At 46.0% G+C, this 13,777-nt stretch overlaps 1 protein-coding gene across 1 annotated transcript in view; it reads left to right on the top strand.

Annotated features, from left to right (window-relative positions):
* The first annotated feature begins 1,735 nt into the window (after positions 1-1,735).
* Positions 1,736-13,777, top strand: part of UBE2E2 (ubiquitin conjugating enzyme E2 E2) — a 327,402-nt gene continuing 315,360 nt past the window's right edge. Inside the window, exon 1 of the mRNA XM_077491414.1 lies at positions 1,736-1,822. The gene's annotated coding sequence lies outside the window, so the exon portion shown is untranslated. The remainder of the gene's footprint in view (positions 1,823-13,777) is intronic.

Here is a 13,777-nt window from a genome sequence, read left to right on the forward strand (position 1 = left end):
AGAATGCAGAAGAGATAGCTGGCCCCTAATGATGTACATGTTCTGTGGTGTCATCAGGGGGTCAGCTCAAAGAACCCAGAAAAGACAGCTGGCCCCTGATGATGTATATGTTCTGTGGTATCATCAGGGGGCCAGCTCCAAGAACCCAGAAGAGACAAATGGCTCCTGATAATGTACGTGTTCTGTGTTGTCATCAGGGGGCCAGCTCCAAGAACCCAGAAGAGACAGCCAGTCCCTGATGATGTATATGTTCCGTGGTGTCATCAGGGGGCCAGCTCAAAGAACCCAGAAGAGACAGCCTGCCCCTGATGATGTACATGTTCTGTGGTGTCCCCGGAGGCCAGGTCCAAGAACCCAGAAGAGACAGTTGCCCCCTGAGGATGTACATGTGCTGTGGTGTCTTCAGAGGCCAGCTCCAAGAACCCAGAAGAGACAGCAAGCCTCTGATGATGTACATGTGCTGTGGTGTCATCAGGGGGCCAGCTTGAGAGAACCCAGAAGAGACAGCTGGCCCCTGATGATGTTTATATGCTGTGGTGTCATCAGGGGGCAGCTCCAAGAACCCAGAACAGACAGGTGGCCCCTGATGATGTACATGTTCTAAGGTGTCCCCAGGGGGCAGCTCCAAGAACCCAGAAGAGACAGCTTGCCCCCTGATGATGTATATATGCTGTGGTGTCATCAGGGGGCCAGCACCAAGAACCCAGAAGAGACAGATGGCCCCTGATGATGTACATGTGCTGTGATGGCCTCAGGGGCCAGCTCCAAGAATGCAGAAGAGACAGCTGGCCCCTGATAATGTATATCTGCTATGGTGTCCTCAGGGGCCAGCTCCAAGAACCCAGAAGAGACAGACGGCCTCCTGATGATGTATATGCTCTGTGTGTGGTGTCCTCAGGGGTCCAGCTCCAAGAACCAAGAATAGACAGCCGGCCTCCTGATGATGTACATGTTCTGTGGTATCCTCAAGGGCCAGCTCCAAGAATGAAGAAGAGACAGCCGGCCCCTCTGATGATGTACATGTTCTGTGGCGTCCTCAAGGGCCCCTCTGATGATGTACATGTTCCGTGGTGTCCTCAGGGGGCCAGCTCCAAGAATGGAGAAGAGACAGCCAGCCCCTCTGATGATGTACATGTTCCGAGGTGTCCTCAGGGGGCCAGCTCCAAGAATGGAGAAGAGACAGCAAGCTCCCCTGATGATGTACATGTTCTGAAGGTGTCCTCAGGGGGCCAGCTATAAGAACCCAGAAGAGACAGATGGCCCCTGATGATGTCAGGGGATCCCTACACAACACTGCTGAGGTGCTGGGCATGAGTCATTATTTTCTGCATAACCTATAAAAAAAAGGTAAGGGGGGGGGGGGGGGGTGAGAGAATTTAAAGGAAGGGGGCAGTGATGGAGGGTAAGAGGAGGGAAAATGTGTGGGGGGGGGTATATGTAAGAGAGGGGGCCTGTATTATGGTGGGAGAGGTGCATTAGGTTTTACTTTACTACAGAAAATAATAAGTCATGAAAAGCACATTCTTTTATTTTCTTTCCCTATATTGTTCTAGCATTAGACCATGTGTAAAGCCGTGCTCCCAGACGAACACCAATACCTCCTCCCCCCCATCAGCCAACTCTGTATTCTCCACACAGCCAACTCTCAGCGTTCTCTGCGCTCACTCTCCTACACAATCTTCCCCCTCACCACGCATGCGCAGGCAAGTCTCGCGTCGACAGCAATTACTGGTGAAGCGAGAGTAAGCTGCGCATGCGCCGTTGGCAGCTGGGGATGCGCCGGGAAGTCTTGCCTCCCCAGCAGTGAACGGCGGTGAGCACGGTGAGTTCCCGAGAGGTGGCTGGGCACGGTGCCCCTGAATGAGCCCAGCACAGCCGGGCACACCGAGCTGTGTGTACAGGCTGTGCGGTGCCCGAGGTGCCGGCCGATCCCGTAGATCGGTGTGGGGGTTGCTCGGTGTCACGTCCGATAGCGAGAAGTGGGAGATGAGCGGAGGAGTGTGGGGGAGAGGAGTGTGTGTCCTCCTATGGAGGATGGCTGATGTGATCGGAGGGTGAGGATCGGGGGAACTTCACCCCACACACATCCGATCTGTCACACTATGGGCTCCATTGTGATCAGATGACAGGGAGACCCATCTGCACTGTCATCGGCTCCGAGCTCAGGGTGACCAGTGTTGCTTGTGATGCTCAATGTATCATTCATGACCAGACAGTTGATTGGCCCCCTGTAATGGGATGGTGAAGGTGATCCTATGTGCATGATGGACATTATGGATTACATGGGGCTCCCATTTAAAGGGCTACTTCATTTTTCATGACATTATTTCAAAATGCCATCTACATATCAGCGCTGAGAGGCCCATTCACACTGCGTGCGCTCATCTGCGCTGGATCAACACAGCTGGGGGACATAGGAAGCAATGGTTGCCTGTGCCCCCCATTCACACTGCAAGGCCTCTGTCCCTGGGTGGCTGGGGATGGTAAAAACAGATGGATGAGCCACAGTTTTACCCACCTTAATTGTCAAATACCACCGGAGGGGGCTGTTTGCAGATCTCAGCAGATCTAACGCGGCATGCTGAGCTGACAGGCACCTGTCAATCTTGTTAAGCTACAATCAGTCAGGCTTGCAGTTGGTGCCCATTACCCCCCCATTATGAACTAATATTCAGCCAAAACAAAACAGGATTGCCTCCTGAATACCTGACAGTGCAGATCACCTTTCAGAGCATTGGCTAGTGTGACCGTAGCCCGGCACAGCCAAGAGGCGCGGTGATCTGCGGTAGGAGCATCATATGTCACCACTGCTTTGCAGAGACATGACTGATGTGTTACTTGTGATGCTTCAAATAAAGTTTAATAAGGAAAACAATAGTGTGCTGAACATGCATCAAACCGTCGCCTCGCCACTGAACACACATCGAACCACCGAACACACATCAAACTGTCACCTCACCACTGAACACGCATCGAACCGTCGCCTCGCAACCGTGCATGCATCAAACCGCCACCTCGCCACAGAACACGAATTGAACCACTGAACACACATCAAACTGTCACCTCGCCACTGAACACACATCAAACTGTCACCTCGCCACTGAACACACATCAAACTGTCACCTCGCCACAGAACACAAATTGAACCACCGAACACACATCAAACTGTCACCTCGCCACTGAACACGCATTAAACCGTCACCTCGCCACTGATCACGCATCAAACCGTCACCTCGACACTGAACACGCATCGAACCGTTGCCTCGCAACCGAGCACGCATCGAACCATCGCCTCATCACAGAACACGCATCAAACCGTCACCTTGCCACCGAACACCCATCAAACCGTCACCACACCACTGAACATGCATCGAACCGTCACCACACCACTGAACATGCATCGAACCGTCGCCTCGCCACCAAGCACACATCAAACCGTCACCTTGCCACTGAACACGCATCAAACCGTCACCTCGCCACTGAACACGCATCAAACCGTCGCTTCGCCGCTGAACACACATCAAACCGTCGCTTCGCCACTGAACACACATCAAACCGTCGCCTCGCCACTGAACATGCATCAAACCGTCACCTCGACGCTGAACACAAATCAAACGTCGCCTTGCCACTGAACACGCATCAAACTGTCGCCTCGCCACCGAACACACACCAAACCATCGCCTTGACACCAAACGCATACCAAACCGTCACCTCACCACCGAACACCCATCAAACAGATACCTCACCACCGAACGCGCATCAAACCGCCACCTCACCACTGAACAACCATCAAACCGCTACCTCACCACAGAACACGCATCAAGCCGCCACCTCACCACTGCACATCCATCAAACCGTCACCTCACCACCGAACACGCATCAAACCGTCACCTCACCACCGAACACACATCAAGCCGTCACCTCACCACCGAACACGCATCAAACCGTCACCACACCACTGAACAAGCACCAAACCATCACCTCATCACCGAACACGCATCAAACCGTCACCTCATCACCGAACACGCATCAAACCTTCACCTCACCACCGCACCAGCATCAAACCGTCACTTCATCACCGAACACGCATCAAACCATTACCACACCACCGAACACGTATCAAACCGTCACCACACCACCTAACACGTATCAAACCGTCACCACACCACTGAAAACTTATCAAACCGTCACCTCGCCGACTGAACACGCATCAAACCGTCACCTCATCACCGAACACGCATTAAACCGTCACCTCACCACTGAACACGCATCAAACCGTCACCTCACCACCAAACAAATAAAACAGTGTGGTGATGGAAGTTCCGCACCCCACACACATCTGATGTGTGGTGACAGTATGGGCTCCATTGTGATCAGTCACCGGGGTGAAGACATCGTAGTCACCAGCACAGAAAACTGCCAGCTGCCGCACGCTGAAATGCTGCAATTAGTGTGCAGACAGTGTGATCTGTACATGATGCGTTTTCTTTCCTTCAACCACGGCTTGATGGAAACAAAATCACTAAATTCCCCCAATCAACACAGTCATTGTTAATGGGGGAATCCCTCTCACTGGAGGTTTCCAGGGCATCAGAATACAACAGCTGCTGGTGGCTGTAGCCGCCGGCAGTGTTTGCATGAGAAAAACCCAACAGGCTGGTTGTAATGGAGTCGTTCAGTAGATCGACTTCAGCATAAGCAACCTGTCCCTAGATGGATCCGAATTTATCCAATCCACTTGTGCCTGGCCTAAGTGTACCCATCCTTTGTTTTTATTTAATTTTTTATTGATTTTAAAGAAGTGGTATAAAACAGAGTTTCTTGGCATTCCCTGGCTGGATCTGTCCTTGTTTTTAAAAATGATCTGTAATCTGCTTCTACCATCAGCTCCCCTCTCTAGAGAAAACCTTAAAAGTGCTATTAAACCCAAAATCAAACGTATTATATTGCAGCTTATTCTTAAAGATGATTGCTGCGTTAGTTTTCTTTTTTTAGACTTTCTTCCTTTCATTTTTACCTGGTAATTTGGCCAGTTAGGCTACTTTCTGCTCCATTCCAAAAACATGGTAAAAATACACGTGTTTTTATTGTGTATTTGCCGTGTTTCTGGTGCATTTTGCACCTGTGAAACAAAGGACACGTGACTCAAAAACCGCACCAAAAACGCAGCCACAGGTGCCGTGTTTTTGATGCAGTTCCCATTTATTTTAATGGGGAATTTTCGTTGCTTTTTACCGCACCAAAAATGCAGCAATCAGGATTTTACAAAATGCAACTGATCAGTGTGAGGAGTTCCATAGAATTTCATGGCCATGCATTTTTCTTCCGCTTCTTTGTAACATAAAAGTGGAAGAAAAACAGATCCGTGTTAAAGCAGCCATATATGTCTGTTTGTTAGAAAACAAAAAAACAAACAAGCTCTCCAGTAGAGATGCACGATTAATTGTTAAAGAATTCGATTGCAATTCTTCCCCCCCTCGTGATCTTAACAAAGCATTTTCCTGATTCTATGCAGAGTTCTCTGCTAATAGCTGTCTTAAAACAAAACAAAAAAAGGCAGCCAGCCACATTTATGACAACATGATCAGTGTCCTCGGGACCTACTAACAGGCCAGGTTTGCAACTGAAATACATCACAGGTGATAAAATTTGCCACTCAGCTATTCATAAGTTGTGTGTGAGAAATAACATGCTAATATAACAATTGTGTGAAAAAAAAAAAAAATCTTGATTTTGCAAATAGTGGGAAAAAATTACAACTTAAAAAAAACTCACCATGCCTCCTACTAAATACCTTGGAATGTCTACTTTCCAAAAAGGGGGTAATGGGGGGTGGGTATTTGTACTTTCCTGGCTTGTTAGGGTCTCAGGGTTGATTCGCACCCATGCATTTTTTTGGCTTTTCGCATTTTGAACATTTGCACTACAGCCCATTTAACATGGTTTCCTATGGAACACGTTCTGTAGAATCAAGCCTCAAGGAATGAGATAGGCCATCAGTACTTCAGGTGTGATCAATTTTCAGAGATTGGCACCACTGGCTTAGATGGAGATATGGAGAAACATTGTAACACTTCGTCCTTTAGGCTGGGTTCACACTGCTGCGGGGGGAGATCCGGATGGGATTCGCACCGCAAATCACATCCGATCTCCTTAGCGATGCGAGTACAGCCATACAGATAGTATGGCTGAATTCGCAGCGCTCCCGCAGCAAACTCGCACGGGACCCTTTTTTTGGTCCGCAACAGAATCGGATCGCATGGGCGTTCACACCATGCGTTCCGATTCCTGTGCGAGTCGGCAGATCGCACTGCGATATGCGGACGGATCTGGGGGTGTCATTAACATATCATTGACACTCCCAGCCGTCCGCATAGGGCAGTGTGAACTGCCGGCGGGAGGTGTGCGATGCGGGAAAACGCCGCGGATTCGTGGCGTTCCCGCATCGCAGCGGTGTGAACCCGGCCTTAAGGCCTGATTCACAGCTATGCATTTTTAGTGCTTTTTGCAGGTTTGCACTACAGTCCATTTAACATGGTTTCCTATGGAACACGTTCTGTAGTGCAAATCTGCAAAAAGCACTAAAAATGCATAGGTGTGAATCAGGCCTTAGATCAAAGGGATGGACTTCGGTCTGTAAATGAGGGAAGTTTAACCACTTAAAGACTAACCTTTTTCTGACACATGTTTACAAGTTAAAATCAGTATTTTTTTGCTAGAAAATAGCTTAGAACCCCCCAAAAAAAAAATATATATATATATATATATTAGCAGAGACCCTAGAGCAGTGATGGCGAACCTTGGCACCCCAGATGTTTTGGAACTACATTTCCCATGATCCTCAACTACACTGCAGAGTGCATGAGCATCAAGAGAAATGTAGTTCCAAAACATCTGGGGTGCCAAGGTTCACCATCACTGCCCTAGAGAATAAAAGGCGGCTCTTGCAATATTTTAAATCGCATTGTATTTACGCAGCGGTCTTTCAAACGCAATTTTTTGGGGAAAAAAACACACTTTAATGAATTAATAAAAAACTAAACAGTAATGTATCAGTTACGAGCATTGAGACAAACCATATACCACTGACAAAGGTGCTTATAATGATCAGTTGTATTTGTTTATGTAAATCCTTTATCCAAAAAGGAAAAAAACAATTGCGGTAAATGCTTGTGTTACTGCAGTGTGTGCAGGAGGTCAGCTTTAATTAGTTAGTGTATTTAAAGCTGCTACTACATTTACCACTCCCCTCCCCACAGACTGACAATGCTGCTGGCCAAAGGCACTCTAATACAGGCGGTGTGTTACTTTGAAAAGAAAAAGAAGACTAATGCAGCCACTACAGCTGATTGGTACGCTGCAATATGATATTTTTTTCATTTTGGGTTAAACGCCACTTTAGTGTATAGTTGAAGCTTTAGTGCATATGGAACAAAAGTGAACTAACCCTTGAAAGAGACCTTGTCATATAACTTTATACATATGAAGTAAATGGACTCGCATGCAGATGTCTTGTGCGAGCGGCAGAGGATGGTCAATGCAGATGACACATGGCATCTCCAGCCTCTACCAGGACCATAGCTGATGTCGGGGGAGGGGAGCAGATGTGGCCATCTAGCATGCGCAGGCTGCAACACCCCTTAAAGCTGGGTAAATGCTAGTAGAATTTTGTACGACATTTTTTGTTGTAAGAACATTTGTTCGTTTTTCTGATCATTCGTTGGGTGAAATCAACATTCATTTTCGACTGTAGTGACAAGAAAATGCAAAGGAGCAGGATGGAAAATGTTTCTCAAATGTACAAATTTCTAATAGTTTATGAGATTTTACCGATCATTCCAAAACCAACTGGTAAAAACAAATGAAATATTTTGAATGTTCTGAGAATTTTCATACAAATTTTCTTTGGAAATTCTACTAGTGAATACTGAAGCTTTGGAGATGAGTAAAAGGACAAGCTTTAGTTTCTGCATAACGGGAAGGAAATCGAGGTATATAGGGGCTGATTTACTAAAACTGGAGAATGCAAAATATGGTGCAGCTGCGCATGGTAGCCAATCAGCTTCCAGCTTTTATTGTCAAAGCTTGATTGTACAAGCTGAAGTCAGAATCTGATTGGCGGCCATGCACAGCTGCCCCAGATTTTGCACTCTCCAGTGTTAGTAAATCACCCCCACTGACTTGTATGTATGAGTACATCTACATACTACTATGGGTTACCTTCATGTATAGGAGTTGGTGACAGAGTCTCTTTATTCACGGCATCAAACCAAATCCTGTTTGAGAGATTCAAGTCTTTCATTGTCATTTGCAAACAATGTGGCCATTTTCAGTTCACAAGCTGTCAGCAGGATGTGTTTGGAAACAGCCAGAAGAATGACTCCTAGCCATTTGTAATTGCGGTGTCGCCCATCTGACATAAGCCTGGGGGGGCTTGCTCACACCAGGGGCCAAAATGAAATTGTAGTGTCACAAAGTTTAATTCAAATGCATGGACTGCAGCACATTGCGACATGATGCGTTGTGCTGCAACACACCTTAGTGCAGCGTTACTGTAACAAAATGAAAGCTGCGCGCTGATGATGTCATGTCTTCATAAAACAAACACGCTGAGTGTGCTCTTCTTATAAGAGCCGCACTGATGCTTTTCACCTTCATGGGCTTAATGTGGATCAGGATACAAACCCACATGTGCGAGCCCACCAGGAAGCTGTCACTTTTATGGGACAATCATCGGCTAAGACGCGTTCTCCCCCCTGCATCTGCACATACACGCCCCTTCTATATATGCAGCCGCAGATGTACACACCCTTCTATATATATATATATATATATATGCAGCCGCAGATGTACACGCCCCTTCTATATATGTAACTGCAGATGTACCCGCCCCTTCTATGTATGCAGGTGTACCCGCCCCTTTTATATATGCAGTTGGAGATGTACACACCCCTTCTATATATACAGCTGCAGATGTACCCACCCCTTCTATATATGCAGTTCAAGATGTACACACCCCTTCTATATAGGCAGCTGCAGATGTACCCGCCCCTTCTATATATACAGCTACAGATGTACATGCCCCTCTATATTTGCAGCCGCAGATGTACCTACCCCTTCTATATATGCAGTTGCAGATGTACCTGCCCCTTTTATATATGCAGCTCGAGATGTACATGTCCCTTCTGTATATTCAGCTGCAGATGTACACACCCCTTCTATATATGCAGCTGCAGATGTACACGCCCCTTCTATATATGCAGCTGCAGATGTACACGCCCCTTCTATATACGCAGCTGCAGATGTACACGCCCCTTCTATATACGCAGCTGCAGATGTACACGCCCCTTCTATATACGCAGCTGCAGATGTACACGCCCCTTCTATATATGCAGCTGCACCCGCCCCTTTTATATATGTACCCGCCCCTTCTATATATGTAGATGTACCCGCCCCTTCTATATATGTAGATGTACCCGCCTCTTCTATACATGTAGATGTACAGTGGTGTGAAAAAGTGTTTGCCCCCTTCCTCATTTCCTGTTCCTTTGCATGTTTGTCACACTTAAGTGTTTCGGAACATCAAACCAATTTAAACAATAGTCAAGGACAACACAAGTAAACACAAAATGCAATTTGTAAATGAAGGTGTTTATTATTAAAGGTGAAAAAAAATCCAAACCATCATGGCCCTGTGTGAAAAAGTGATTGCCCCCCTTGTTAAAACATACTATAACTGTGGTTGTCCACACCTGAGTTCAATTTCTCTAGCCACACCCAGGCCTGATTATTGCCACACCTGTTCACAATCAAGGCATCACTTAAATAGGAGCTGCTTGACACAGTAAGGTCCACCAGAAGATCCTTAAAAGCTACACATCATGCCGAGACCCAAAGAAATTCAGGAACAATTGAGAAAGAAAGTAATTGAGATCTATCAGTCTGGAAAGGGTTATAAAGCCATTTCCAAAGCTTTGGGAATCCAGCGAACCACAGTGAGAGCCATTATCCACAAATGGTGAAGACATGGAACTGTGGTGAACCTTCCCAGGAGTGGCCGGCCGCCCAAAATTACCCCAAGAGCGCAGCGACGACTCATCCAAGAGGTCACAAAAGACCCCACAACAACGTCCAAGGAACTGCAGGCCTCACTTGCCTCAGTTAAGGTCAGCGTTCATGCCTCCACCATCAGGAAAAGACTGGGCAAAAATGGCCTGCATGGCAGAGTTCCAAGGAGAAAACCACTGCTGAGCAAAAAGAACATCAAAGCTCGTCTCAGTTTCTCCACAACACATCTTGATGATCCCCAAGACTTTTGGGACAACATTCTGTGGACCGATGAGACAAAAGTGGAACTCTTTGGAAGGTGTGTGTCCAAGTATATCTGGCGTAGAAGGAACACTGCATTTCATAAAAAGAACATTATACCAACAGTAAAATATGGTGGTGGTAGTGTGATGGTCTGGGGCTGTTTTGCTGCTTCAGGACCTGGAAGACTTGCCGTGATAAAAGGAACTATGAATTCTGCTGTCTACCAAGAGATCCTGAAGGAGAATGTCCGACCATCTGTTCGTGTACTCAAGCTGAAACGAACTTGGGTTCTGCAGCAGGACAATGATCCTAAACACACCAGCAAGTCCACCACCGAATGGCTGAAGAAAAACAAAATGAAGACTTTGGAGTGGCCTAGCCAAAGTCCTGACCTGAATCCTATTGAGATGTTATGGTATGACCTTAAAAAGGCCGTTCATGCTCGAAAACCCTCTAATGTAACTGAATTAGGACAATTCTGCAAAGATGAGTGGGCCACAATTCCTCCAGGACGCTGTAAAAGCCTCATTGCACGTTATCGCAAACGCTTGGTTGCAGTTGTTGCTGCTAAGGGTGGCCCAACCAGTTATTAGGTTTAGGGGGCAATCACTTTTTCACACAGGGCCATGATGGTTTGGATTTTTTTTCACCTTTAATAATAAACATCTTCATTTACAAATTGCATTTTGTGTTTACTTGTGTTGTCCTTGACTATTGTTTAAATTGGTTTGATGTTCCGAAACACTTAAGTGTGACAAACATGCAAAGGAACAGGAAATGAGGAAGGGGGAAAACACTTTTTCACACCACTGTACAAGCCCCTTCTATATATGAAGCTCCAGATGTACCTGCCCCTTCTATATATGTAGATGAACCCGCCCCTTCTATATATGTAGATGTACCTGCCCATTCTATATATGTACCCGCCCCTTCTATATATGCAGATGTACCCGCCCCTTCTATATATGTAGATGTACATGCCCCTTCTATATATGTAGATATACCCGCCCCTTCTATATATGTAGATGTACACACCCCTTCTATATATGCAGCTGCAGATGTACCCGCCCCTTCTATATATGTAGATGCACCCACCCCTTCTATATATGTAGATGCACCCGCCCCTTCTATATATGCAGATGCACCCGCCCCTTCTATATATGCAGATGTACACGCCCCTTCTATATATGCAGATGTACCCGCCCCTTCTATATATGCAGATGTACCCGCCCCTTCTATATATGTAGATGTACCCGCCCCTTCTATATATGTAGATTTACCCGCCCCTTCTATATATGAAGCTCCAGATGTACCCGCCCCTTCTATATATGTACACGCCCCTTCTATATATGTAGATATACACGCCCCTTCTATATATGCAGATGTACACGCCCCTTCTATATATGTAGATGCACCCGCCCCTTCTATATATGCAGATGTACACGCCCCTTCTATATATGCAGATGTACACGCCCCTCCTATATATGCAGATGTACACGCCCCTTCTATATATGCAGATGTACACGCCCCTTCTATATATGCAGATGTACACGCCCCTTCTATATATGCAGATGTACACGCCCCTTCTATATATGCAGATGTACACGCCCCTTCTATATATGCAGATGTACACGCCCCTTCTATATATGCAGATGTACACGCCCCTTCTATATATGCAGATGTACACGCCCCTTCTATATATGTAGATGTACACGCCCCTTCTATATATGCAGATGTACACGCCCCTTCTATATATATAGATGTACATGCCCCTTCTATATATGCAGATGTACACGCCCCTTCTATATATGCAGATGTACACGCCCCTTCTATATATGTAGATGTACACGCCCCTTCTATATATGTAGATGTACACGCCCCTTCTATATATGTAGATGTACAGGCCCCTTCTATATATGTAGATGTACAGGCCCCTTCTATATATGTAGATGTACACGCCCCTTCTATATATGTAGATGTACACGCCCCTTCTATATATGTAGATGTACACGCCCCTTCTATATATGTAGATGTACACGCCCCTTCTATATATGTAGATGTACACGCCCCTTCTATATATGTAGATGTACACGCCCCTTCTATATATGTAGATGTACACGCCCCTTCTATATATGTAGATGTACACGCCCCTTCTATATATGTAGATGTACACGCCCCTTCTATATATGTAGATGTACACGCCCCTTCTATATATGTAGATGTACACGCCCCTTCTATATATGTAGATGTACACGCCCCTTCTATATATGTAGATGTACACGCCCCTTCTATATATGTAGATGTACTCGCCCCTTCTTTATATGTGGATGTACACGCCCCTTCTTTATATGTAGATGTACACGCCCCTTTTATATATGTAGATGTACACGCCCCTTCTATATATGTAGATGTACACGCCTCTTCTATATATGTAGATGTACACGCCTCTTCTATATGTGTAGATGTACACGCCCCTTCTATATATGTAGATGTACACGCCCCTTCTATATACCGTATGTAGATGTACTCGCCCCTTCTATATATGTAGATGTACTCGCCCCTTCTATATATGTAGATGTACACGCCCCTTCTATATATGTAGATGTACTCGCCCCTTCTATATATGTAGATGTACACGCCTCTTCTATATGTGTAGATGTACACGCCCCTTCTATATATGTAGATGTACACGCCCCTTCTATATATGTAGATTTACACGCCCCTTCTATATATGCAGATGTACATGCCCCTCCTATATATGTAGATGTACTCGCCCCTTCTATATATGTAGATGTACACGCCCCTTCTATATACCGTATGTAGATGTACTCGCCCCTTCTATATATGTAGATGTACTCGCCCCTTCTATATATGTAGATGTACACGCCCCTTCTATATATGTAGATGTACACGCCCCTTCTATATGTGCAGCTGCAGATGAATGGCCTATATAGGTGACAACTACCTGGGGGGCTCACACACTTGTCTTCACATTCTAGTCCCGACTTGACCAAACTCATCACTAGTAGAGATCACACATCTCATTGCACCATAAACAGTAATTGCTTTCTACATAAAAGTCATTTTTCCTATGTGTCCTTGTGTTGAACCTGCCTTGATCAATGCAGATGAATGCAGCTTAATAGACACGGTGTGAACGAGTCCTCAAAGTCTTACTAAAATCTTTAGTCTGTGTTTTGAGAGCCGAGTTCAGAGGTTTAAAATACTGATGAGGGAAATGTGTAAATTGAAGGAGACGGCTATTTCAGTGTGTGTGTCAAATTGTGCAATGTGAGCTGTCTGTGTTCCCTAGAGATCTTCTGCTGTAGGATGTGCCCTCATTGAAGGTGATAGGTGGGTAATGCCTTTGCTTCTAGTCCCTTTCCATGACAATGTCAAGGATCAGGGAGCCACTTTGTGTAAATAGGAATACACGTGACTTTAGAATAGACTTCAGTTGTCAATA

Source organism: Lithobates pipiens, unplaced genomic scaffold (assembly GCF_037356315.1).
Source record: "Lithobates pipiens isolate NorthernLeopardFrog02 unplaced genomic scaffold, aLitPip1_a1.2 Scaffold_19, whole genome shotgun sequence".
NCBI classification, from domain to species: Eukaryota; Metazoa; Chordata; class Amphibia; order Anura; family Ranidae; genus Lithobates; species Lithobates pipiens.